This window comes from Danio rerio, chromosome 21 (genome assembly GCF_049306965.1).
Source record: "Danio rerio strain Tuebingen ecotype United States chromosome 21, GRCz12tu, whole genome shotgun sequence".
Taxonomy (NCBI): domain Eukaryota; kingdom Metazoa; phylum Chordata; class Actinopteri; order Cypriniformes; family Danionidae; genus Danio; species Danio rerio.
Genome location: NC_133196.1, coordinates 7,699,980 through 7,727,756, shown reverse-complemented (window position 1 = coordinate 7,727,756; position 27,777 = coordinate 7,699,980). Strand labels below are relative to the sequence as shown.

Genomic DNA, 27,777 nt, shown 5'->3' with positions numbered 1-27,777 from the left:
ATTCAACAGATGTAATTCCTCTATTAATCACATTATTTCTGTTTCTTAAGCTTTGCAATAACCTGATTCATGACAAATAATAATCTTGTTCATTACACTCAAAGGACTTTTACGTTGAAATTAAACTACTTCCTTTTAAAGTGAAATAACTTCCTTTTACTGTGAAAATTCATGCATACACACATATGAAATCACTTGCATATATGTATATACACAACTAACTATATATGTTTGTGAATTTTATTTTGTATGTTTGCACAAGTGTCATTTGGGTGTTTGTGCATAGATCAAGTTTATATGCATATACGAGTGTGTATAGGTGTGTTTGCATGCAGCAAGTTTATATGTATATGCGAGTGTGTATAGGTGTGTTTGCATGCAGCGTTTATATGTATATGCGAGTGTGCATAGGTGTGTTTTTGCATGCAGCAAGTTTATATGTATGTGCGTTTGTTAATGTGAGTGTTTATGTGAGGATCGAGTTTATATGTATGCGCGTGTGTATGTGGGTGTATTCATGCGTCAAGTTTATATGTATATACACAAGTTTCATCTATGTTGTTTTGAACATCCAGTAGTATAGGTGTATATGCGAGTAAATTATAGGTGTATATACACATGTTTTATGTATGTGTTGATAAGCAAAGTTTGATTTAAATCCTACACGGCACCTCATACGCCTTCCCACCAGTGCCGATATACAGTCATATTGCACTGCTACTCATGTAATATAGCTTTATATATATGTATATATATATATATATATATATATATATATGTATATATATATATATATATATATATATATATATATATATATATATATATATATATATATATATATATATATATATATATATATTGTAAAGTATTAATACACCTATGTACACTGTAAAAATTTGACAAAAATTAAATAGTTTTTTACGATATTACTGATATTAGTACATTTTTTTAGTTACACAAAGTTTAACCTAATTTTTTTTTGTCAGTTTGACTGAAGTTAAGATGACTATAGTAAACTTATTTGATTTAACAAAAATAAATGTAGTTTTAAATAAAACATAGCATAAATGTAATTTTTAGTGTGGCATATTGGTTGTACTACCTAAATATATTATTTAATGAAACAATATGTTTAGTATAGTACAGTAATTTATGCAGAAAAACAAATAGTACCATCATGTATAAAGGCTTTGTCATCTAGATTATACAACATATAAGATATTTTATTAAAAATAAAATACATATGGGTCAGTGAATGAGAATCCTTATAATTCAGTTATAAACATTAACTACTTGTATTTTATTTTCTATTTCAACTCATTTATGAAGTAAAAGAAAAGTCTAGATGTATATTACAAACAAAAACGGAAATTAAAAAATTATTTACTTATTTTTTTACACTGACACGGTAGTGTGAAAAAAATACTATTATCTAAATTATTTACATATCTAATATTTGTCAAATTATAAATATGCATACAGCATAGTACTATTTGTTGTGTTTTATGGATGGATGGATGGATGGATGGATGGATGGATGGATGGATGGATGGATGGATGGATGGATGGATGGATGGATGGATGGATGGATGGATGGATGGATAGATGGATAGATAGATAGATAGATAGATAGATGGATAGATAGATAGATAGATAGATAGATAGATAGATAGATAGATAGATAGAGAATTGTTCAAACTACTTATTTAAATTGAGCTGAAACAACACAATTCTGTGACAACCTATTTATTTTATGTTTAATTCACTTAAATTTGTCAAGTTAGTTTAATTGATTTGTGTTAAAATATCAAATGTTTCCTTCATATTCTTTCTCTTTTTGCACATTTCCCCGAGATTCCCCCTATATAAGATAATTACAGTTTTGTTTTCCATTTTAGCATCTTCCTACAAGTGAATATAAAGTGAGAACGAGTCAAATGAGAGCGATGTGGTCAGTCTGACAGTCTATACCTCACCACTCTTTACCATAAAACCAGCACTGCCATTTGTGCGGACGGAAACTTCACAGCCGACAGTAAAGAAAACATGGCGCGCGATTGCGGTGTAAACCTGTAATCAGCTGCTCTTGAGTCCGGCGGGCTGCGGGTGCGCTGGGAGAGCTTGTGCTCGTTTGGGGCTCAGTAATGGCCACTGTCAGCCCGGGACACTGACACAACAGCAGAGTAAATCACAGATCAGGTTTTGAACAGATTCCTCTGGATTACCGCCCTGGAACACACACATACACACTTACACACACACGTCCACTGAAGCGCTCCTATATTTTAAAAGCCTTGGTCTGGGGACCCGTGTGTCATTTGGATGTCAGCAGGTGTGACATTAATCCTGATTTATGACATTTTAATTCAGTACAACTTTCCTTCTGCCGTTTTTTTTTCTTTTTGAGAGACCTGACAGAACATTCCAGACTACAGACAGCCATTGAAGACTTTCTCAGATGACAACTGAAAAAGATTAAAGATTAAAACAAGCACTTGACATACAGTTGAAGTTAGTTTTTTGTTGCTACACATTTCTGAACATAATACTTTAAATCACTAATTTCTCATCTCATCGTCATCCGCTTTTCCAGGGCTGGGTCGTGGGGGCAGCAGTCTCAGGAGAGAACCCCAGACTTCCCTCTCCCCAGACACTTCTTCCAGCTCATTGGAGAAGATCCCAAATCGGTCCCATGGTGAGCCTAGAAGCATAGCCCCTCCAGTGTGTCCTGGGTCTTCCCTGAGGCCTTGTCCTGGTGGGACATCCCTGAAACACCTACCTAGGTAGGCGTCCAGGAGGCATTCGAAACAGATGCCAGAGCCACCTCAGCTGACTTCTCTCGATGTGGAGGAGCAGCGGCTCTATTCCGAGCTTATCTTAGGTGACAGAGCTCCTCACCCTATCTACAAGGGTTCGCCCTGCCATCCTTCGAAGGAAACTTATTTTGGCCGCTTGTATTTGAAATCTTGTCCAAAGCTCATGACCATAGGTGAGAGTTAGACTCGGGCGGGAGGCGGGACTGCTGAGATTCGCTAACTGATTGGGGCTTTTGTGTCATTCCGTATCCTTCCCTTATTCGTCAAGCTGCTATCACATGACTATAACACATGGCTTTAACGCTACCGGAAGACAGTACTGTAAACAACAACATGGGCACAAAAATGCGAGCGTTGTTTGCACTATTGTCTATTTTAGGCGCCATTGTGCAGTTATTCATTCAACTTGACCTCGTCGTCTGTCCACAAAAATACCTCTCTTGCTTTCTTTGCCATCGCGTTTAATGTTCAACAGGCGTTTGTTGACTAACAATAACCAAAGGCCGAGCGTGACGCATGCTTTATGTCTATACTAGAACGCACTTGCCCAGAGTGCGCGAATGTTCACGTGATATACGTTTTTGGTGGCGTAGTGTGGACGGAGATATGTTCAGAGATGCTAGGTGAAACGCTAGTGTGGACGCGGATCATTTTTGATCTAAAATGCTGTTTTAAAACTAAAATGCACTAGTGTAAACGGGGCCTTAAAGGCCCAGTACAAAAAAACAGCAACCAGGTTTTAGCAGCTATAATACAGAAACTTCAGACAGCTATAATAAATAATCTAATGGGTGTTTTGAGCTGAAAGATACAGACACATTCTGGGGACGCAAAAAAATTATATTGAATCTGGAACAGGGGGTAACCTAGGTGCCCTTTAAAGCCAACTCATCACTTTAAAAGCATCAGGTTTCTCACTATTTTAAAGTCAAGTCAACTGTTCGCTTTGAAAACAACTGATTTATTCAGTATTTTAAAGTCAAGTTAACTAACAGCTTTGAAAGCAATGGGTTTACTTGCTTTTTAAAGTCAACTCAACTAATTGCTTTAAAAGCAACAGGTTTACTCACTATTTTAAAGTCAACTAAATGCTTTGAAAGGGTTTACTCACTTTTTAAAACCAAATTCAACACATTGTATTTTACAGTGCATGGCCATGAAAGACTTCTTTCAACAGTAGAATTCAGCTGACCTAATGTTCCTTATAAATTTAATCTTTCTCTCTCTCTCTCTCTCAACTCCTATATCGGCCAACAGGGCCAAGAAATCTATGGAGAACATCCAGAGAGAGAGAGAGAGAGAGAGAGAGAGAGAGAGAGAGAGAGGAAGAGAGAGATTGAAAATCAAAGACAGAACATTCAACTTCAATAGAAACAAGACTGTCAGAAACAACTGAAGTAAGTGAAGGAAAGAATGAAACAACAGATCTTCATGTTTTCTCCTACTGTATGAAGACAATCAGCTTCTTTCTGTCCTTTTTTTCCCTTTCATTCGCACCCCCTCTCTAACTCTCATTTCAGCAGACAGCCTGACTCACTCCATAAAATCACTGAGGGCTCTGGGGTTTTGAGAACTGGAAAATATTCTCTGGCTTTTTTTTTCCATTATTAAGCGACTCCTAAAACCCAGGATCAACCGTGAGGAAAAAAAGGGGGGAGACGCATATGGAAAGTCAATGAGATAGTGGAGAAACGTGGGGGTAAACACGTGTAACACTTTGGTTGATGTGTCAGCGTCCGGATATGTTCTGATTTACTGCCAAACATTGTTTTTTTACGGTCCAGTTTTGCTGAATTACTTCAATAAACTTCTAGTCTCTGGGTTAGTGTGTCTAGCGAAGATTGGTATTGGAGTCTTTTTCCAGAAACATTCTTTAAACTTTAACAAACACACATAAAAAGAGTTTTTTTTGTGATTTATGGGGACATCTAATAAATTTCTATTCCATTTTCACTGTACAAATTGTATTTTCCATTTGCCATTCCCCAACACCTTAAAGGAAACTGTGCATTTTTACTTTTTGAAGACGCAAACAAACACAAAAATATTTTATATATATTTATATATATATATATATTTATATATATATTTATATATATATATATATATATATATATATATATATATATATATATAAATATATATATATATATATATATATATATAAATAAATATATATATATATATATATATATATATATATATATATATATATATATATATATATATATAAATATATATATATATATATATATATATATATATATATATATATATATATATATATATATATATATATATATGAGCTTTTTGAGAAATGGGGACATAAACAATCAACAATGCACACACAGGTTTTGGTGAATTATGAGGACTCCCCATAGGCATAATGTATTTTATATAGTCAAAACCACTTATTATATGGCCTTACACCTGGACCCAACCCTCAAAGGGCAAATTTTGAATGTCAAAAGATCCAGTCAAGTATGATTTTTAAGCATTTTGAATTACGAGGACAAAAGCCACGTCCTCGTAAACCACCAAAATAGAGTACACCTAGACCATATCCATGTCTTTATACAAGTTTTTGCCCTTGTAAACCACCAAAACCAGTAGACACACACACAAACACACACACACACACACACACACACACACACACACACACACACACACACACACACTGACCTCTCAGAAATGACCCATACATTTTAAAGAGGATTTGCTGATACGGAACCATGAGTAGGGATGTTTTCCTGTTGAGTCATTCCAGACAGAGGGATCATGCCCTGGGACACAGAGTTCCAGCCTCTTCATCCTTAAGCTTAATAATCTTTCTTTTTCCCTAGTGATTGACATGAAAAAAAGGAAGAACAAGAGAGAGCTAGAGGTTAGACAGCTTAATGATGGAGGGGTTTTTGGACTTGGTTGGTTTGTTCAGAAAATAACTTACAAATATGACTGGAGATCAAGCTGGTATGTCTTGAAATGACTGCTGAGAAGTAGTTAATACCCCATTAGGAAATAAAGGAATATTGTTTTACAGTCTGAACACTTTGTAACATTTCTTTCCAATTATATGACATTCCTGCAAGATGTTGCCTAGCTAGAAACTCGGCTGAACAAAACTCACTTCAATCTTATGAACACATACAGTGACAATAATAAACAAGTTTTATAAATATTCTCGATTGAACAACAAATCATGCGAGTTTTCCTCAATTCACCATGGCTAGGTTCTAAATCCAACATGCATTCACCTTAATGTTCTACAGCCGAAAGAGAAATGTGTGAATAGCTAGTTATTTAGTTATAAATGTTCTGTAACTGACCGAGTATATAACCTTTAAGCCCACATGTATTTTGCTGAAAGCTGCATAACTGACATGAATGTTCTAGAACCCACATTTATTAACTTAAAATGTATACAATTTACACGACCCAAATGTATCTTCTGAAAGTTGTAGAACTGACAGTCAACCATTTAAATGTTTTAGAACTAATATTCAGTGTATAACCCTTAGAACCCAAATTTAATCTCTGAAAAGATTGTAGAATTGACAGTCAACCATGTGAAAGTTTTAGCGTATAACCAACTGTCATTATATAACCCACGTTTAACTTCTGAATGTTGTAGAATTGAGTGAACTATTAGAATGTTCTAGCACCAATAGTAAGTGTGACCCCCCCCTACCCCCCCAGAACACACATCTAACCTCTTAAAGTTTTTGAATTGACAGTCCATCTTGTGAATATTCTAGAATCAATTGTGAGTGTATAACCCTTAAACCTCCATTTAACCTCTGAAAGTTGTAGAACTGACACTCTACCAATGTGAATGTTCTAGAGTAGAACCAACAGTGAGTGTATAACACTTAGAACCCACATTTATCCTCAGAAAGTTGTTTAACTGATAGTTAACCATGTGAATGTTCTAGAGTAGAACCAACAGTGAGTGTGTAACCCTTCGAACCCACATTTAACCCCTTGGAGGTTTAAAACTGACAATGAACATTCTAGAACCATTTGTGAGAGTATAACGCATATAACCAAGGATAGATGTGGGTTCTAAAGGTCAAGTATTTAACCTTTAGAACCTTTAGAATGTTCTAGAACCAGTAGTGAATGTATAACCATAAGAACACACAATTAACCTCTGAAAGTTGTTGAATTGACAGTCCACAAATTGAATGTTCTAGAGTAGAACCAACTTCACCCTTAAGCCTGATTTATACTTCTGCGTCAGGTGACCGGCATAACCCACGGCGCATGCAACGCGCGTGGCTGTGCATTTATACTTCTGCGCGCTGTCTCTGTCGGTCTGCATTAACACTTCCGAAACGCTAGTTGGCAGTGAGATGTAAATGTTCCTCTGTGTCGAGTTTTTTCGCTACTTTTTTGCTTTTCCTGAACACTTCCGGGATGTACAAGTGGCTCAAACTCGCTCATTTTGAGGCAGGAACCGGCGGATGTGCAACAACTTTAACTATGAGGTAAACACAAAACAATACTTTCCATCCGGAGCTCCTTCAAAGGACTCCACACTTGTAAACAATCGCTCGCGCCATTCGCGCGGCTCTCGGTCCCGCCCAGACTTGTCAGCGCTACCAAGCCGACCAATCACAGAGCTTACGCTACGCGTCGTTGCGACGTGTAGTTACATTTTTTGAGAGGTGCACGTCAGTGACGGCGATGGCCACGGCGATGGCCACGGCGAAGGCTATGCGTCAGCGCCGTAGCATACGCCGGTGTTTGACGCAGAAGTATAAATCAGCCTTAAGCCCACATTTATCCCAATGAAAGTTAAATAACTAACAGGCAACCATGTAAACGCTCTAGAACTAACAGTGAGTGTGAAGTCGTAGAACTGACAGTCAACCATTTGAATGTTCTAGAACCAATTGTAAGTGTATAACCCTTAAAGCCTACAATTGCCCTCCTGAAAGTCTTATAACTGAAAGTCAACCAAGTAAATGTTCTAAAACCAAAAGTGAATGCATAACCCTTAGTGCAGGGGTGTCCAAACCTGCTCCTGGAGGGCTGGCGTCCTGCAGATTTATCTCCAACTTGACTCAACACACCGGCAGGTATGTTTCTAGAAAGCTTAGTAAGAGCTTGATTGGCTAGCCCAGGTGTGTCTGATTGGGGTTGGAACTAAACTTTGCAGGACACCGGCCCCCCTGGAGTGAGTTTGGGCACCCAATTGTAAACCGATTGTGAGTGTATAATCCTTAGAACCCAGGTTTATCCTCCGAAAGTCTGACAAAGAACATTCTGGAACCAATAGCGAGAGTATAACCACTAGAACAGGGATGTCAAGCTCAATTCCTGGAGGGCCGCAGCCCTGCACAGTTTAGTTGCAACCCTACTCCAACAGACTTACCTGTAGGTTTCAAACAAGCCTAAAGGACTCGATTAGTTTGATCAGGTGTGTTTAATTAGGGTTGGAACTAAACTGTGCAGAGCTGCGGCCCTCCAGGAATTGAGTTTGACATCCCTGCCCTAGAACCAACAGTGAGTGTGTAACCCTTAGAACCCACATTCAACTCCTTGAACGATGTAAAACTGACAATGAACATTCCAGGTCCAATAGCAAGAGTATAACCCCTACAATCAACAATAAACAATGTGAATTGCCCAGAAGCCCCTCCAAGCTGCCTAAAAAGCGTAATTACTCGACCAAATAGCTAAATTTGAATGACCAAGTGCAGACGCAGGGGAATCTATACATGGAGCACTCCGACTGAGCATCATTCTGCCCCCTCAGAGACGACATCACGAAAGACCCCTGGGGCGAGAGACAGAGGAAAAATGAGACAGAACGATTGGGTGAGATCTTGATTGGCAGCTGGATTGGTCACAGAACACATGGAAAAAATGACACAAAAAGGCAACCCACTCCCCATTTAACATCTTAATGTTTTAGAATTTAGCCAACCATTAGAATGTTTTAGAACCAATAGAAAGTGTATATCCCTTAGAACCCACATTTCACCTTTGAAAGTTGTAGAGCTGACAGTCAACCATGTAAATGTTCTAAAACCAAGTGTGTATAGCCCAGACTCGATCCTGGAGGGCTAGTGTCCTGCAGATTTTAGCTTGAACTTGCCTTAGCACACCTGCAAGGTTGTTTCTAGAAAGCCCAGTAAGAGCTTCATTAGCTAGCCCAGTGTGTCTGATTGAGGTTGGAACTAAACTTTGCAGGACACCGGCCCTCCAAGGAGCGAGTTTGGGCACCCAATTGTGAACCAATTGTGAGAGTATAATCCTTAGAACCCATGTTTATCCTCCCAAAGTCTGACAAAGAACATTCTGGAACCAATAGCGAGAGTATAACACCTAGAACAGGGATGTCAAGCTCAATTCCTGGAGGGCCGCAGCCCTGCACAGTTTAGTTCCAACCCTACTCCAACAGACTTACCTGTAGGTTTCAAACAAGCCTAAAGGACTCGATTAGTTTGATCAGGTGTGTTTAATTAGGGTTGGAACTAAACTGTGCAGAGCTGCGGCCCTCCAGGAATTGAGTTTGACATCCCTGCCCTAGAACCAACAGAGAGTGTGTAACCCTTAGAACCCACATTCAACTCCTTGAACGATGTAAAACTGACAATGAACATTCCAGGTCCAATAGCAAGAGTATAACCCCTACAATCAACAGTAAACAATGTGAATTCTCTAGAAGCCCCTCCAAGCTGCCTGAAAAGTGCAGTTTCATGACCAAATAGCTAAAACTGCAGACGCAGGGGAATCCCTACATGGAGCACTCCAGTCGGGCATCGTTCTGCCCCCTCAGAGACGACATCATGATGGACCCCTGGAGCGAGACACAGACGGAAAAATGAGACTGTACGGGTGGGTGAGATCTGGACTGGCGGCTGAATTGGTCACAGAACAAGAATGTGGAAAAAATGACACAAATAAGCAACCCACCCCCCATCAGCCCTTCTGCTCCCTCTTTCGCTCTCCCTCTACTTTTTCCCCCCTCTCTCCTCTTTAACGTGTTGACCAGCTGTGGTACATTCTTTCCACCTTATCCCGTGGGTCAAGCAAATCATTTCACCATCTCTTTCTCTCAGACTACAGAAGAAGTGCGTGTGCGTTCACATTTGTGAGTTGCCTTAAAGAGGGGGGTGAAGGAATAAAAAAAACAAAACAAAGAAGCATGAATGAGTTAGTTTATCCAGAAACGTGCAGATTTAGAGAGCCGAGGAAAGATATTGGCCAAAAGAATGAGAGAATGCAAGCGTTAGTGTCAACCGAGCTGTCGGCTCCACAGCATCTCCTTTTTTTATAGCGTAAAGAGATTCATTGCTTATGGTTGCAGCGACTAATTGTATTCCCTAGTTTTTCCCATGTCCTCTGTGCACAAACAAAAAGCAACAGATGAAAGAGTTTCTTGGCCTCTATTCCAAATATATAATCATGTAAGGGAGTGGATGATGCATGTCTCATGAGTAACACTGCGTATGAACTCAAAAAGCACCCAAACATAATTAGGAATCATAAATTTAAAACGTAAAAATAAAATAAAAGCATGAAGGTTGAATGGAAACATTAAAGCAATGCATACTCGGTACAGATTTAGATTATAATCACATTTGTTGTGCTTGTGACTGAAGACCTTTTTTAACAAACAAATGCATTGTGGGAAACACGATAAAGCAGAAGAAGAAAGAAATTAAAAAACAGATGCCGCCTGTGAGGTAGTGATTTGATTTGCAGTGCTTGTCACATGACCCCTCTGTGAAGTTTGAGGAACATCTGCCCACTAGTGGCCACAAAAAGCACTGCAGATATAAACTCTCCTGGTCCCCATACGAACCCTTTACTCACACTTACAGAGCACACCAGCTCTGGATATGCCAAACACATTTATTCTGATATTCATTTACAAATTGGTTTTGCCGTTCAACTTGATTATGTTTGAATGCTGCTTAAATCTTTTTATAAACATTGATTTACAACTGAAGTCAAGATTATTAGCCCTTGTGTGAATTGTTTTATTTTTTTTTTTATTTCCCTAAATATGATTAACAAATCAAGAGATTTTTTACAGTATTTCCTATAATATTAATTATTTGTTTTATTTCAGGCTAGAATAAAAGCAGTTTTTAATTTTTGAAAAACTATTTTAGAGTCAATATTATTAGCCCCCTTTAGTAATATTATTGTCTACAGAACAAACTATCGTTATGCAATGGCTTGCCTAATTACTCTAACTTGCCTAAGTAACCTAGTTAAGCCTTAAAATGTGACTAATATCTAGACAAATATCTAGTCAAATATTTAAGTGCTGTCATCATGGCAAAGATAAACGAAATCGCATATTAAAACTATTATCTTTAGAAATGTGTTGTGAAAAATTATACAGGGGGGCTAAATAACTCTGATTCCAAATATACTCCTGTAAGACTTATTAAATTGCACTATAGCTTTAGATTGCGAATTGATCCATCTTATGTAGCTATATGATGAAATACTTTTCATCACATTTCGTTAACACTCTGAAACACTCTTGTTTACGAAACCAGGGGAGGAGACACGGCTGGTTTCCTTAACTGGATGTCGTTGTGAGTTAATGGTTTCCAAATGGGTGCAGGAGAGGTGTTTGTGCATGTCTCTGGAGGTGAGACGGAAAAAAAAAAGTGTGTCGACTGGAAACAGGATTTCCTCCAGCCAGCTGTCAGGATTCCCACCCACCCACTCACTCAGAGACACTCCAGAACTGGGTTTAAGTTCTGGAATCGTAACCGTTTCGGCCTGACAGTATTTTAAGGAGCAGAATCAGTCGTGAGAATTTGGAGGAGGCATGACACAAGCTAATATTCATCCTCATTTCACCGGCTGGATTTTTCTTCTCAGAATGTTCAAGTTTGTCCTCTGGCCTTGCTAAAACATTTAAATAATATGAATTATTAGAAATAAATTGTTTGCTTGGACAGTGAGTTTAAAACAAATCTTTGACAACAGAGTTCTGTGATTGACCAATCAGATTCAAGTATTCCAGAGTATAGGCTTCTGCTGCTATCAAACTTTCTTGTTGTGATTAGTTGCTGATCACAATATGGAGTGTATGATCACAATATTGAGGTATGATGATCACAATATTGAACCTACAGTAATATGCAAAAACACATATAACTTAAAAAAATATGTTGTATATTGATTTATTATACATACAGGTTTAGAGTTTTTCGGATAAGACGTTAAACCGAGGTCTCGGGTAGGGGATTAATCCTGGCATCCTGGCCAAATTTGCCCACTGGCTTCAGTCCATCATGATCTGCTAACCATCCCCATATCATAATCGACATCATCACTCTGTCTTCTCTCCACCAATCTACTGGTGTGTGGTGTGCGGTCTGGTGCAATATGGCAGCCGTCTTGTCATCCAGATTGATGCTGCACACTGGTGGTGGATGAGGAGATTCCCAGTAAAACTGTTTAAAGCAAAAAAACAAAAGGCATATGAACTGTCACATAGTTTACTGTCCTTGGCCAGATTAACATGTGAAAATTTATGTTTGAAAAGAAACAACCTACTGAGTCTTCGAGCAATATTGTTACAGCAATCTGAATATTATTAAAGGTCCTGTGAAGTGCTTTGAAATGTGCAGTTGTGTTTGACGTAATCTTAATTTTACAATGAAGGCGGCGGGGACATGGAGTAGCTCCTCCCCTTTTTATAAAACAGCCAATAGCATTTTGCTTTATCACCGCTCTGCCAGTGAGAGTGGTTGAGCTCAAGCGCATCAAACGAAATGAGAAGCGTCTTGAAGGGGGTGGGGCATGTCAGAAATTAGAGAGAATTTGATTGGTCAAGATTAGATGAGATGAAGTATGAGGTGAAGAGAAACAAATCATTGATCGATTTAGACGGAAGTGACAAACTGCAAGCTTTGGATTTTTATATGTTTTAAATTTTCTAAATGTGAATTTTGTCATTGTTTTGGAGCACCTTAGCTTACACTCCTTTACTCACACTTACAGAGCACACCAGCTCTGGATATGCCAAACACAAAAATTCTGATATTCATTTACATATTGGTTTTGCCGTTCAACTTGATTATGTTTGAATGCTGCTTAAATCATTTTATAAACATTGATTTACAACTGTATTCACGATTATTAGCCCTTGTGTGAATTTTTGTTTCTTTTTTTTTTATTTCCCTAACTATGATTAACAAATCAAGAGATTTTTCACAGTATTTCCTATAATATTAATTATTTGTTTTATTTCAGGCTAGAATAAAAGCAGTTTTTAATTTCTGAAAAACTATTGTAGAGTCAATATTATTAGCCCCCTTAAGTAATATTATTGTCTACAGAACAAACTATCGTTATACAATGACTTGCCTACAATGACTTTTATAAAACAACCAATAGCATTTTGCTTTATCACCGCTCTGCCAGTGAGAGTGGTTGAGCTCAAGCGCATCAAACGAAATGAGAAGCGTCTCTAAGGGGGTGGGGCATGTCAGAAATTAGAGAGAATTTGATTGGTCAAGATTTGATGAGATGAAGTATGAGGTGAAGAGAAACAAATCATTGATCGATTTAGACGGATGTGACGAACTGCAAGCTTTGGATTTTTATATGTTTTAAATTTTTCTAAATGTGAAATTTGTCATTGTTTTGGAGCACCCTAGCTTATAGATATCCTTGAAATTAACAGACTGAAAGTAACATCTAAACATTTTTATTTTTATTTTCTGGCACATTTTAAAAGTTAAAGCAATAATAATCATTCACAAAATTTTGAAGGGCCCATGATATAAATATTTAGCATGTTCAATATCACAATATATATATTGAGTTATTATTGATTTTTGATACGTAGCCCTATATTTATTTCAGGAGACTGCGAAATACAACCCAGGAGGTGCGTCTTACTTGCACTTTTTGTTTTCACAAATCCACCAGAGGCTGTGGTATATGCCTTTAAAGATCTCAAATATCTCTCTAGATTGCCATCCGCGCCTGTTGTTCTCGTTTAAATCCACCAGAGGCCACTGTCGACTGACTGACTGATTGACCCACCCACCGTCTTCCCTAAACCCATCCGATAGTGTTTTTAATAGCGATCCCAAACGAGAAAAGTCCTTGCAGCCGATTTAATGTTACCACGCTTTCAGATCTTACAACATTCTCACCCTGTCGTTTAGTTGTTTATTTTATTTTTTTGCCTTTTGTTTTACCTGCTTTCTGGGACCGTTCTTCGCCAGACTCAAACCTCATCGTTGTGGTCAATTTTGCTCTGGGTCTAAAGTCCACCGACGTATGCAGCAAGCTACGGGGTAAACTGATGACAGCGGAAAGCAGTCCACACCAAGGTAATCGGTCAGTTGGTAGCGCAAAAACAAACAGAAGCTGTTGGTGGCATCTAGCTGTCTGCAACTCTCACACGGTCGCCCACTGAAGCTAGGCAGGGCAGTACCTGGATGGGAGACCACATGGGAAAGCTAGGTTGCTGCCGGAAATGGTGTTAGTGAGGCCAGCAGGGGGCACCCACCTGCAGTCTGCATGGGTCCTGATGCCCCAGTAGAGCAACAGGGACTCTATACTGCTCAGTGAGAGCCGTCTTTCTAATGAGACGTTAAACCGAGGTCCTGACTCTCTGTGGTTGTTAAAAATCCCAGGATGTCCTTCGAAAAAGAGTAGGGGTTTAACCCTGGCATCCTGCCCAAGTCTACCCACTGGCCTCTGTCCATCATGGTCTCTTAACCATCCCCATATTATAATTGGCTTCATCATTCTCTCCTCTCTACCAATCAGCTGATGTGTGGTGTGCGGTCTGGTGCAATATGGCTGCCGTCGCGTCATTCATATGGATGCTGCACACTGGTGGTGGATGAGGAGATTCCCCCTATGTGTAAAGTGCTTTGAGCGCCCAGAAAAGCAGTATATAAACGCAAGGAATTATTATTATTATTATCGTACCACCCCAAAGCATTCATTTTAAAGACAAAATGCAGTCAGACGTACCTTTGGCTATATAGTTTGCACTCTCTAGAAATGCACATGGGGGTACATGTTTAGAAGGAGCCTGTGTTGCTGTATCATGTACAGTTAAAGTCCAAATTATTCGCCCTCGTGTGAATTATTACTATTTTTTTTTCAAGTATTTCCCAATTGAGGGTGACTAATAATTCAGGACGGCTAATAATCCTGAATTCAACGGTAGATTTAAAACAGCTTTGTTCAATATTGCAAGACATCCCATCAACAAGAGATCCAACACCTTCATAGTTCATACTCTTGATTTTACCTAAAAGCCCACCTCCATTTCTCTCTGCTTTCCTCTCCTCTCCTCTCTCTATACGAAGTGCTGGTGAAGATTCGCCAAGATCGTTTGTACTTTTCCCTCACGTTCCTGCTGTTCTCCCTCTCTCTGAAACTTGAGCGTTTCCAGATGCGCGCTGGAACGGAGGGGTGGTGATGTCATCATGGGCTCTGCTTCCTGCACCGTCTCTGCATCCAAAAATCAGACAAACACACACACACATATATATACACAGGCCAAAGAGGAAGATATGGATGGGGGAACATTTGCCTTGGATGTAGAGAAGGGGAGGAAACAAAGAGAAAGCATGATATATGGTTTTGCAAAGCAGCCTTAAGAGTGTGAAGACATGTCCTCTCTCCCAAACTACATCTACAAATACAGACCTGCTAATACAACGCCACCTGAAAGAGAATATAAATACGGCGAGGAGCTGTTGTTGGTGTTGGGAGATTTGTTGCCGTTGACAGTTTACTGACCTTCAAGTCAAATCACTCCTAAAAATAAAGGGATAGTTCACCCAAAAGCGAAAGTGGACTTCAACTGTATGTGAATAGTGAGTATATGTTCATTTACTGTACGATGAGCTATCCCTTCAATTCTGAATTAATTTTCAAAGTCTTACAATGAGCACTCAAGCACACGGGTGTCCAAAGTAGTTGCTCGAGGGCCTTTAGTCTGAAGAGTTCAGCCTTATTAAACATGCCTGAACCAGCTAATCAAGGTCTTCAGACTCATTAGGGCCCAATTCCAAATTGCACCTTAAACCCTTGAGGTCTTTCTCTGCATGTCTGTGATGTAATGCTACTTTGGCTGTCTTTGAAAAGCCTGTGCACAACAAAACACAATAATGAAGAGCAACTCAGCAACTTCATATTTGTAAGTCGCTTCGATTTAAAAAATGACTTTTGCTTCTCATTCAAACTACTTATTTACAATGATGAAACAATTTTTTACATTTTTTGGGACAACTTAATTGTTTTATGTTTAATTCACTTAAATTTGTGAAAAGCATTAAGTTAACTTAATCGATTTGTGTTGAGACAACATGAAGGAATTGTGTGAAACCCGACATTTTTTATAGTGTTGGACAAAAGAGTCAGCTAATTGAATTAATTAATTCATTTTCATCTGCTTGTCTGGGGTCGGGCGTGGGGGCAGCAGTCTTAAGGCTGATTTATACTTCTGCGTCAAGCGCACGCGTATGCTACGGCGCAGCCTACGCGTTGACGCACAGCCCTATGCCGTGGCCGTAGGCATCGCTGACGTGCACCTCTCAAAAAATGTAACTACATGTCGCACTGACGCGTAGCGCAAGCTCTGTGATTGGTCGGTTTGGTAGCGCTGACGAGTCTGGGCTGCACTGAGAGCCCAGATATTTTTCAATATACTAGTATTCCAGCCTGATCTCATGAGAAAACGCAAGTATTTTACGTTTTGGCAGTTTAGTGGCTAATTCGTACGAATTCGTACGAGTTCAGTCGTAAGAAAATGTACGAATTTAAAAAGGAGGCGTGGCACCTAACCCCACCCCTAAACCCAACCGTCATCGGGGGATACGCAAATCGTACTAAAATGTACGAATTAGATCGTACGAATTTGCCACTAAATGAAAAAGTTACGAATTGCCGTGAGATTGTGTTGAGTATTCAGCTTAAAGTGACATTTGAATGCTTAATCAGGCAGATTAGGGCAATTAGGCAAATCATTGTATACTAAGGCTTTGTTTTGTGGCAATCGAAAAATAAATAGCTTAAGGGACAAATAATAAAATAAAATAAAACAAATAAGGCTTTCTCCAGAAGAAGTTTTAGGAAATACTGTGAAAAATTCCTCGCTCTGTTAAACATCATTCAGAAAACATTTAAAAAAGAAAAAAAAATGAACAGGAGGATGAATAATTTTGACTTCAACTTCATATGTAGGCATCCCTAACTTTATGACTATGTAAAAAAAAAAATATTGCATTTAGGAGTATAGTAGTGATGGGTTGAATTTTGAACATGCAAACACAGACAGATCTCTTTTTCTCATTCGCTTCAAACTCCCAACTGCACCTGGACATCCCAAAGGCTTTGAGCTCCCTCAGTCCAGATGTGCACGTATGCATATGTGTGAGTGTGTGTGTGTGTGTGTGTGTGTGTGTGTGTGTGTGTGTGTGTGTGGAGTCAAATGGGTCAGCAGCATTTATAGGCAGAGCTTATGGGGGATTCGGTGAAGAGGGTGCTGTGTTTGTATCGTCACTCGGCAACACCACTGTAAACAAATCTGAGTGAAGGATGCACAAGAAGAAAAGCATACTGGGTACAAACACATGTGCACTCTTAAGACATGCGAATGATTATAAACTAGCCTATATTCAAGACTACAGACTACATAGATCTGAGTGTGTAAGATAGTTTAAAATGGTTTACTAATTTCCATGACACGTTGTCAAAATGAATACTTTGCATCTCTGCCTATAGTAAAAGATACACAAGAAAAGCATACTGGGTACAAACATGTGAATGTGTGAATGATTATAAGATATATTTCAAACTACATACTAGGTCTGGGTGTGTAAGATAGTTTGAATAAATGAACTTTTTTGCATGACACATTAGTAAAATTTAGTCTCTATCCTGAAGACTGTTTAAGCAGCGCTTATTATTAGAGCTTATTAAAGATAACCTCACATTATTTTGATTTTGCTAGCAAAAATGTGCCTTCACATCAAAATCTGCCAACTGCCATACATAGACAAACTAGGCTGTTTACAAGTTGACTACCCAGTGGGCAGATTGGTGTCAAAACATCATCTAAAATATGCAAATCAATTTGACGTCACTGTTACAAGTAGTCGCTGTGGTGTAGTGTGTGTGGTCTTTTTCTCTCTCTCTCGCTCTCATTCCGAATTATTCGAAGGTACAGCGGATTACGGCGGATCGTGATTGGCGCTTGGATTGGCGGCTGTATTAAAACCTCAGATTCAGCAGCTCCCCACTCTCTCTCTCTCTCGATTCCCCACTCATTAATTCTCTGTGGAGATATTGCTCGAGTGATTTACATTTACATTTAGCAGATGCTTTTATCCAAAGCGACTTACAAATAAGGACAAGGAAGCAATTTACACAACTATAAGAGCAACAATGAATAAGTGCTGTGGGCAAGTTTCAGGTGTGTATAGTCTAAGAAGGAAAGCATTAGTAATTTTTATTTTTTTTTTTAGTACAGCTAGTGGTATATCCAGAGAGGCAATTGCAGATTAGGAAGTGAAGTGGAGACTAAATAGTTGAGTTTTTAGTCGTTTCTTGAAAATAGCGAGTGACTCTGCCGTTCTGATGCAGTTAGGGAGTTCATTCCACCAGCTGGGCAGATTAAACGCGAGCTTTCGGGAAAGTGATTTCTTCCCTCTTTGGGATGGAACCACGAGGCGATGTTCATTCACAGAACGCAAGTTTCTGGAGGGCACATAGATCTGCAGAAGTGAGAGCAGATAAGAAGGAGCAAAGCCAGAAGTCGCTTTGTAGGCAAACATCAGCGCTTTGAATTTGATGCGAGCAGCAACTGGCAGCCAGTGCAAACGGATGAGTAGTGGAGTGTTAGTTGCTGACTCTTGTGTGGCGTTTTGTGAGATGCCGATGTTAAGTTCTACATTATAAAACCAAAAATCACCCAGCTACATGATACAGAGTCCAGACAGCCTGTAACAAGCTGTCTGTATAAACACACACACACACACACACAGCATCGCGCTCTCTCATTCATACACATACATACGAGTGCTTGCTTGTTCGGAAGTCGGGAGTGATATTGTTAGACCGCCCGCTCCTGTTCAAATTGCACCAGTTACCAAAAGTAAAGGCCCATTAGCACCAATTAAGCATCGTGTCAACGCCACAGCCTACCTGATTATTGTTGCTGACCATGTGCATCGCTTTATGACCACAGTGTTCTCATCTTCTAATGGCTACTTTCAGCAGGATAACACACCATGCCATAAAGCGTGAATCATCTCAGACTGGTTTCGTGAACATGACAATGAGTTCACAGTACTCAGATGGCCTCCACAGTCACCTGATCTCAATCCAATAGAGCACCTTTGGGATGTGAATGTAATGGGAGATTGGCATCATGGATGTGCAGCCAACAAATCTGCAGCAACTGCGTGATGCTATCATGACGATATGGACCAAAATCTCTGTGGAATATTTCCAGTACCTTGTTGAATCTATGCCACAAAGGATTAAGGGGGTTCTGAAGGAAAAAGGGGGTGTGTATATATATATATATATATATATATATATATATATATATATATATATATATATATATATATATATATATATATATATATATATATATATATATATACCATTTCATAATCACAATTATTTATGTATGAAGTTATCCAGCCATGCTTGAAACAAGTGTATTTTAAAAGCCACATTATTAAAAGCAAATGTTATTTCAAGGGAAAATCAGAACATCTGAAGCTCTGAGACATTTTTCAGTGGAGTGACCATGCAGAAAAACCTCATGCTGGATTTATTATAGCAGATGGAGTGAAGATTGACAGCTCAGCAAAAAAGCGCCCCATCATTTTGATTCGGGAGTCAAAACCAGCGGCCAACACCAATATTCGCCAAACACTTTCCAGCATATTACCATGTTTGAACCTCTTTCGCTCTCTCTCCTACACACCGCCCCATCCTCGATGACGATTACTCAATATTTCTCCATTGGCAGCGTCCACTACATTTGAAAATACTTTACAAGTGAGCAGGGGGCATTTATTTCTGTTGGGCAACAAAAATGCATGAAGACTACACCCTTGATGACCTTTTAAGGAGGTCTTGCCTGATTTAGCATCAATATGGGTCTAGGTTCCACTGTATTCATGTGGTTCTACCTTAAAAAGTGAGTAAGATCTGGACGTCTAAAGGCTGAGAGGGTTTAATACAGGCCTCTGCTGCATGATGAAACCTCCCATGCGCCTTCGAACATACAAACAATACACAGGAGGCTTATAAACAAAACTTAAATCAGTCATCAACAGACCTCATTAGTGAAGCCGAGCATCACTTAGTTTTTCTCATACTGAGGGGTTTTGATTTAAACAAAATTTCAACAAAAAGTATTAGACTTTGATCATAACCGTGTGCTGTTCATGTGCTCCATGCATAAATGAAATGATCTGGCTTATTTTCTATTACTAGACTTTATAGCTTGAAGTTAATAAAAGAGGGAATTAGTTAACATCTGCACAGCAACACATTAGCAAATCAGAAGGCCTCAAGAACCACATGATGACTGCACAGCAATAGACTAACAAATCAGAAACCCTCTAACTACATAGAAACACCCTAGCAATTGTGCAGCAAGACACTACTGTGCATACTGCCTCAGAGCTTGCATAACAACACCCTAGCAACGCCATACAACACAGACAATTCAGAAACCCTAGCAACTGCAGAGCAACACAAAACTCAGAACACAGATTGTATAGCAACACCCTAGCAACTGCCAATCAACACACAACATGCAACCTGTAGCATAGATTGTATAGCAACACCCTACCAACTGCAAATCAACACACAACTTAGAACCGGTAGCACAGATTGCATAGTAACACCCTAGCAACAGAGAATCAACACAAAACATGCAACCTGTAGAATAGATTGCATAGCAACACCCTAGCAACTGCAAATCATCACAAAACATGCAACCTGTAGAATAGATTGCATAGCAACACCCTAGCAACTGCAAATCAACACACAACTTAAAACCTGTAGCATAGATTGCATAGCAACACCCTAGCAACTGCAAATCAACACACAACTTAAAACCTGTAGCATAGATTGCATAGCAACACCCTAGCAACTGCAAATCAACACACAACTCAGAACCGATGCCATAGACAGCATAGCAACACCCTAGCAACTGCATATCAACACACAACATGCAACCTGTAGCATAGATTGCATAGCAACACCCTAGCAACTGCAAATCAACACACAACTCAGAACCGATGCCATAGACAGCATAGCAACACCCTAGCAACTGCATATCAACACATAACATGCAACCTGTAGCATAGATTGCATAGCAACACCATAGCAACTGCAAATCAACACACAACTCAGAACCGATGCCATAGACAGCATAGCAACACCCTAGCAACTGCATATCAACACACAACATGCAACCTGTAGCATAGATTGCATAGCAACACCCTAGCAACTGCAAATCAACACACAACTCAGAACCGATGCCATAGACAGCATAGCAACACCCTAGCAACTGCATATCAACACATAACATGCAACCTGTAGCATAGATTGCATAGCAACACCATAGCAACTGCAAATCAACACACAACTCAGAACAGATGCCATAGACAGCATAGCAACACCCTAGCAACTGCATATCAACACACAACATGCAACCTGTAGCATAGATTGCATAGCAACACCATAGCAACTGCAAATCAACACACAACTCAGAACCGATGCCATAGACAGCATAGCAACACCCTAGCAACTGCATATCAACACACAACATGCAACCTGTAGCATAGATTGCATAGCAACACCATAGCAACTGCAAATCAACACACAACTCAGAACCGATGCCATAGACAGCATAGCAACACCCTAGCAACTGCATATCAACACACAACATGCAACCTGTAGCATAGATTGCATAGCAACACCATAGCAACTGCAAATCAACACACAACTCGGAACCGATGCCATAGACAGCCTGGCAACACCCTAGCAACTGCAAATCAACACACAACATGCAACCTGTAGCATAGATTGCATAGCAACACCCTAGCAACTGCAAATCAACACACAACATGCAACCTGTAGCATAGATTGCATAGTAACAGCAACACATTAATAAATCAGAACACTTTAACAACAGAGGTGGTTATAAATGCATAAACCTTGCACGAAAAGGGGCACACATAAGTCTAACTATGGTTTCATTTTGGAGAACACCACTCAGAGAACATCCTCCATGTTCAGTTGTGGCCTGTGTTTAATTTTAGTATATGAGTGCCATAAATGTGTCAGAAAGTTTAACCTGCATCTGAGTCTTTAATATAACGTAACCAGCCAAGAGGTCGCAAAAAAACCAATAGGCTGATGGCTTTTTATTTGCTTTTTTTATGTCTATTAAATGCTATTTTTCTTTTGTATTTTATAGGTAAAATATGGTATTTCTAGTAGTTCAATAAAATTAATAAAATTTTGGCAATCTCCAAGTGTCACGACCAAACGGGAAAGGCCAGACCACCACTTTGGAAACCACTGCATTAGGTCCGACACTTCCTATCTGAACATGCAGCTCAACTCCTTGTTGAATCTCTTGTTCTCTCCAGACTGGATTACTGCAACTCTCTACTAGCGGGGCTTCCAGCTAACTCTATCAAACCTCTTCAGATGCTTCAGAACGCAGCAGCACGAGTGGTCTTTAATGAACCGAAAAGAGCACATGGCACTCCGCTACTCACCCGTTTGCACTGGCTGCCAGTTGCTGCTCGAATCAAATTCAAAGCTGATGTTTGCCTACAAAGTGACCTCTGGCTTTGCTCCTTATCTGCTCTCACTTCTGCAGATCTATGTGCCCTCCAGAAACTTGCGTTCTGCGAATGAACGTCGCCTCGTGGTTCCATCCCAAAGAGGGAAGAAATCACTTTCCCGAACGCTCACGCTCAATCTGCCCAGTTGGTGGAATGAACTCCCTAACTGCATCAGAACGGCAGAGTCACTCGCTATTTTCAAGAAACAACTAAAAACTCAACTATTTAGTCTCCACTTCACTTCCTAATCTGCAATTGCCTCTATAGCTAAACCACTAATTGTACTCAAAATAAAAAAAATGCTTTCCGTCTTAGACTTTACACACCTGAAACTTTCCTACAGCACTTATTCATTGTTGCTCTTATAGTTGTGTAAATTGCTTCCTTGTCCTCATTTGTAAGTCGCTTTGGATAAAAGCGTCTGCTAAATGACTAAATGTAAATATGTTACAAAAGCTTGTAATAGACTGCCAGTACATTTTCTGTTATTTTACACACTTATTTCCCTATATATTATTTATTATACATGATATTATTTCAAACTGCGTAAACGTCAATAAAAGTCACTTCTTTAAACAGTAGAGTTGAATTTTTAACATCTAAAGTTGACATAGGAGAGATCTAGTATTGCAATTCCCAACTGTAAATAAACTGAAAAAAATGAATGATAAAATACGGAAGCTGTTCAATGAAAGATATATTTTATATATTAGTCTACATATAGACTTGATATATGACATGGTTTTGTATTAGATGGGTAATAGGTGAGTGGTTTCTGTGGTTTGCTTTGGCTTCTCTCTGCCAGTATAAACATGAGCGCAATGTTTCCCCCTGCAAACAGCCAGGCACACAATCCAACCATCAACTAATCACAGCTAATTAAAATCAATTTAAAAAAAAACGATGGAAGGTAAACACTGAGGCTTTCGGTTGAGCCAAGGAACACGTGGAAATTGACATTGCCAGAAAACTCTTACATCCACCTAGAAAATTCAGAAAAGAATACATAGTGAATAAAAAGGTCATTAGAATAAAATGTGTCATCATACAGCGATCCTAAATTACTTCCAGAGAGGAAACCATTAGGACTTTCTCTTAGTAAAGAGACATCATGCAGCAATGCAGTAAAGCTGGTGGCAGGGAGCCACTGCCCTGGGGGAAATTTATGGCTAAAATGAAATACTAGTGTACTGCCTATAACAAAAGTATACAATTGCGGTAAAAATATTTCTGTCTGTCTTTTGCTACACTAAGATTGTGTTTATTTCATCAGGAAAAAAACAGTAATATTGTAAAATGTTATAGAGATTTATTTATTTATTTTAGAAGCCACCACAGCGGAATGAACCACCTGCTATATTGATTTAAAATGACTGAATTACACTTTAATGCAAACAAATTGAAGTAAAATGAATGCCATGTGTATTTTATGCTTTAAGGTTGTTTATTTGATTAGAAAATACAGTAATATAGTAAAATGTTACTCAATTTAAAATAACTATTACAATTTAGATTTATAGTATACAATTGCAGTAAAAAGACTTCTATCTGTCTTTTATGCTTTACGTTAAGTATATTTGATCAGAAAATACAGTAATGTAGTAAACTGTTATCGTAAATTAAAGTAACTGTATTAAACTAATGCAAAAGAATACAATTGCGGTAAAAAGATTTCTGTCTGTCTTTGATGCTTCATGTTTACATTTATTTGATCAGAAAATACAGTAATGTAGTAAAATGCTATCACCATTTAAAGTAACTGTATTACACTAATGTGAAAACTATACAGTTGTGGTCTAAAGATTTACATCTGTTTTTTTATGCTTCAAGTTTGTGTTTACTTGATTAGAAAATACAGTAATACTGTAAAATGCCATTGCAATTTAAAATAACTATTATACTTTGGATTTAAAGTATAAAATTGCAGTAAACTATGTCTTTTATGCTTCATTTTTACATGTATTTTATCAGGCAATACAGTAAAATTATAATTTTAATTTAAAAACAACTATTACAGTTTAATGCACAAGTAACTGGGGTAAAAAGATTTCTGTCTGCTTTTTTTGCACCACCATGGTTGCGTTTTTTTTTTTTTTTGGCTGGGAAATACAGTAATATTGTAAAATGCAGCTTAAAATAACTGTATTACGCTAATTAAAAAGTATACAATTGTGTTAAAAAGATTTCCATCTGTATTTTATGCTTCAAGATTGTGTTTATTTGCTCAGAAAAAAAACAGTAATATTGTAAAATGTTCTAGCAATTTAAAATAAACGTATTACATTGCAATGCATTACAAAATCAAAAATAAACATATATCTGTTATGCCAATCTTAGACATCACTCAGACATCACCGTACAGATGTGTTTGATGCATGATCAATTTATCAGTAATCATTATTAAACAGAAAGTTCAAAAGAACAGCATTTATTAGAAATATAAATCTTTTGCAATGTTATTAATGTCATTACTATCATGTCTGATAAATCTATGGGATGACTGCTACCTTAAAGTAGCCATTTCTCTTTAAAAAGCACTATTATTTACAAATGCAAAAATAAAATGTGAGCAATAAATCTTACACACAGCTAACTGGTTGTCATATGATGACCTCACTGTCATCATTACACGTCGTTAATTCAGCGAGGGCTGTCAGAAATATTATCTTGGAAACAAAAACTGTTACTTTGCATTTTCAATCCAGTTCTGTGCAAAAATCACCTTAACATTTGGCAGTCAGATAAAATAATAGTCAAACAGCTTGTCTGTTATAGCAGGCTAAATTAAGCTTATTGCTGTTTGAAATGCAGTATTTCATGCAACGCGTTCTGTTGTATACTCTGCAAAAACACTGTACACTAAAAACGTATCTAACGTGCATCTAAAAAAGTGAGCATAATTGGAAAAAAAATAAGTCAACTTAACAGTTTCAAGTTACAATGGCACTGTTTTAAGTTAAGTCAACTTGTTGCTTTTAAGGCAATTGGTTTATTGGCTTTAAATAACAAATAACTTTTTACAGTGAACTACACTGTAAAAAAAAGTATGACAAAAAGACAACAAATATTTTTATGTTGCATTAACTTTAATAAGTTAATCAGGTTAAGTAAATTTAGGTTACTCAAAATTTACTTTATATTTTAGTCAGTTTGTTTAATGTAAGTTGAGATGACTAGAAAAGGTAATTTGATTTAACTAAAACAAAAATTAAAAAGGCAGCAAGTTTATTTTTTGTACAGTGTCCTTTTGCATAAACAGTATGCCATATCAAATACACCCAATTATCTTTAATGGATATTGTTTCCAAAAAAAAAAAACTGAATAGAAATAAAAGAGAGATTCACAATTGACAATAAAAAACAATGTAACAATGTGAATAGATGGATGATACTGAAATAAAATTGAATAAGTCACAATTTTTCTCAGAAAACATATTTCTAAAGGTACTGTTGACTTGAAATTTTACCAGATGTTGATAACAACCAAAGAAATACATATGAAAACAAAATTAATGATAGTTTACATTGTTGATGTTCTGTGTAATAAAACAAAATGACACCGGAAAAATGTATTGAACCCATGAAAAAAGGGGGGTGTACAAAGGAAGTGAAAGCCCAGACAGCAGCTGAAATCTCTCAGTAGTTCTTCAGCAACCATCTGCCCTCCTCAGCGTAAACGAATATCAGCTGCTTCAGTCCAACATCTACATTAGCAAAAGGATGAAGATGAAACCAGGGTGGACATTTCAAAAAGACAATGATCCAAAACACAGACAAGGATACTCTAAAATGCTTTCAGAGAAAGAAAACCAAACTGTAGAATGGCCAATCCAATCACCTGACTTACATCCAATAGAACATACAAAAAGATCAGATTTGATAGACGTGACCCACAGAACCATCAAGAACTTAACACTGTTAAACACTGTCTGTGAAAAATAATGTATGTATGTATGTACACCAAAGCAATGAATGCAACATCATTCTCCACGAGTCATCTTTAAAAAAAAAGGTCAACAGCACCTTTAGAAAAATACATTTTCTGAGAAAAACAATGACGTGTTGAATTCTTATTTCCACACTGTAAATAAATAATCTGTAAACATTACAACAACAAAAAACTCAACTTAAAATTGTAAACTGTAAATTGACTAATTTTAGGTTGAATCAACTACAAAAGCTCTGCAACAAGTTGGCCGAGTTGAAGTCGCGTTTTTTGATTTTACAATGCATACTTGGCCTTTCATGTCACATTCACGAAGGAAAAAATACAAACACGTAAAGGAAGTAATAAGCACAGAAAATAGATTATAAAGCGAGAAAAAAAGGGAAAGAAGAAAAATGAACATGAGAAGAGTTCCACGTGTACATTTAGACAGGAAACTGTATATCTTCAGCAAGACATGAAAGAAAAAAACAGGGGAGGGGGAGAACGGAGAGAGAGAAACAGAGGAAAAACAGTCATCATCCCGACTTTCCATCCATCACCCCATCTTTCTGAAAGCAGCAGTGGGATGTGGCGATTGGCCGAGACCGCTCAGTATGCTGGAGGTGGTCTGAAAGTCTACTGCGAGACATGATGATACAGATACTGTGGTCTACACACACATACACTCTGAAAATGTCATTAGGCTCTTAAAGGGATAGTTCAACCGAAAACATAAGTTCTGTTTTCATTTACTCACTCTTGTGTTGCTACTTTCATTCATCTGTGCAACAGAAAGATTTGGAAACTATAATTTAGTGTAAGTGATTAAGGAATGGGGCTGACAAAATCAACATCTTGAACATAGATCAAAATTATATTAACTTTTATTTTAGGTTACTCAGGTTTCAACTAAATCTTTTAAGTTATGCAAGGTTTAGCATCATACTTTAGTCAGTTTGATTAATGTAAAACAACTCTTAAAGGGACAGTTCACGCAAAAATATAAGTTCTGTCTCCATTTACTCACCCTTGTGTTGTTCCAAGACTTTCATTCATCTGTGCAACAGAAATATTTGGAAACTATCATTCAACGTAAATGAATGAGGACTGGGACTGTTGAAATCCTATATGACACAAAAAAACAGATTAAAAAGGGATGTAAAAAGAACATGTACTCCAT

At 38.0% G+C, this 27,777-nt stretch overlaps 1 long non-coding RNA gene across 5 annotated transcripts in view; it reads right to left on the bottom strand.

Moving 5' to 3' along the window:
- Nucleotides 1-27,777, bottom strand: part of LOC137488861 (uncharacterized) — a 68,051-nt gene that overhangs the window by 35,069 nt on the left and 5,205 nt on the right. The window contains exons 3-6 of one of the 5 annotated variants that reach the window (XR_012397133.1): nt 27,625-27,721; nt 15,097-15,287; nt 11,997-12,256; nt 5,525-5,661 (exon numbers count right to left, since the gene is read on the bottom strand). This is a non-coding gene — a long non-coding RNA (uncharacterized lncRNA). Of the gene's footprint in view, nt 1-5,504; nt 5,662-10,834; nt 12,257-15,084; nt 15,288-27,624; nt 27,722-27,777 lie in introns of those variants that run through there. The other 4 variants (XR_012397134.1, XR_012397132.1, XR_011008120.2 and 1 more) reach the window with 4 other exon arrangements.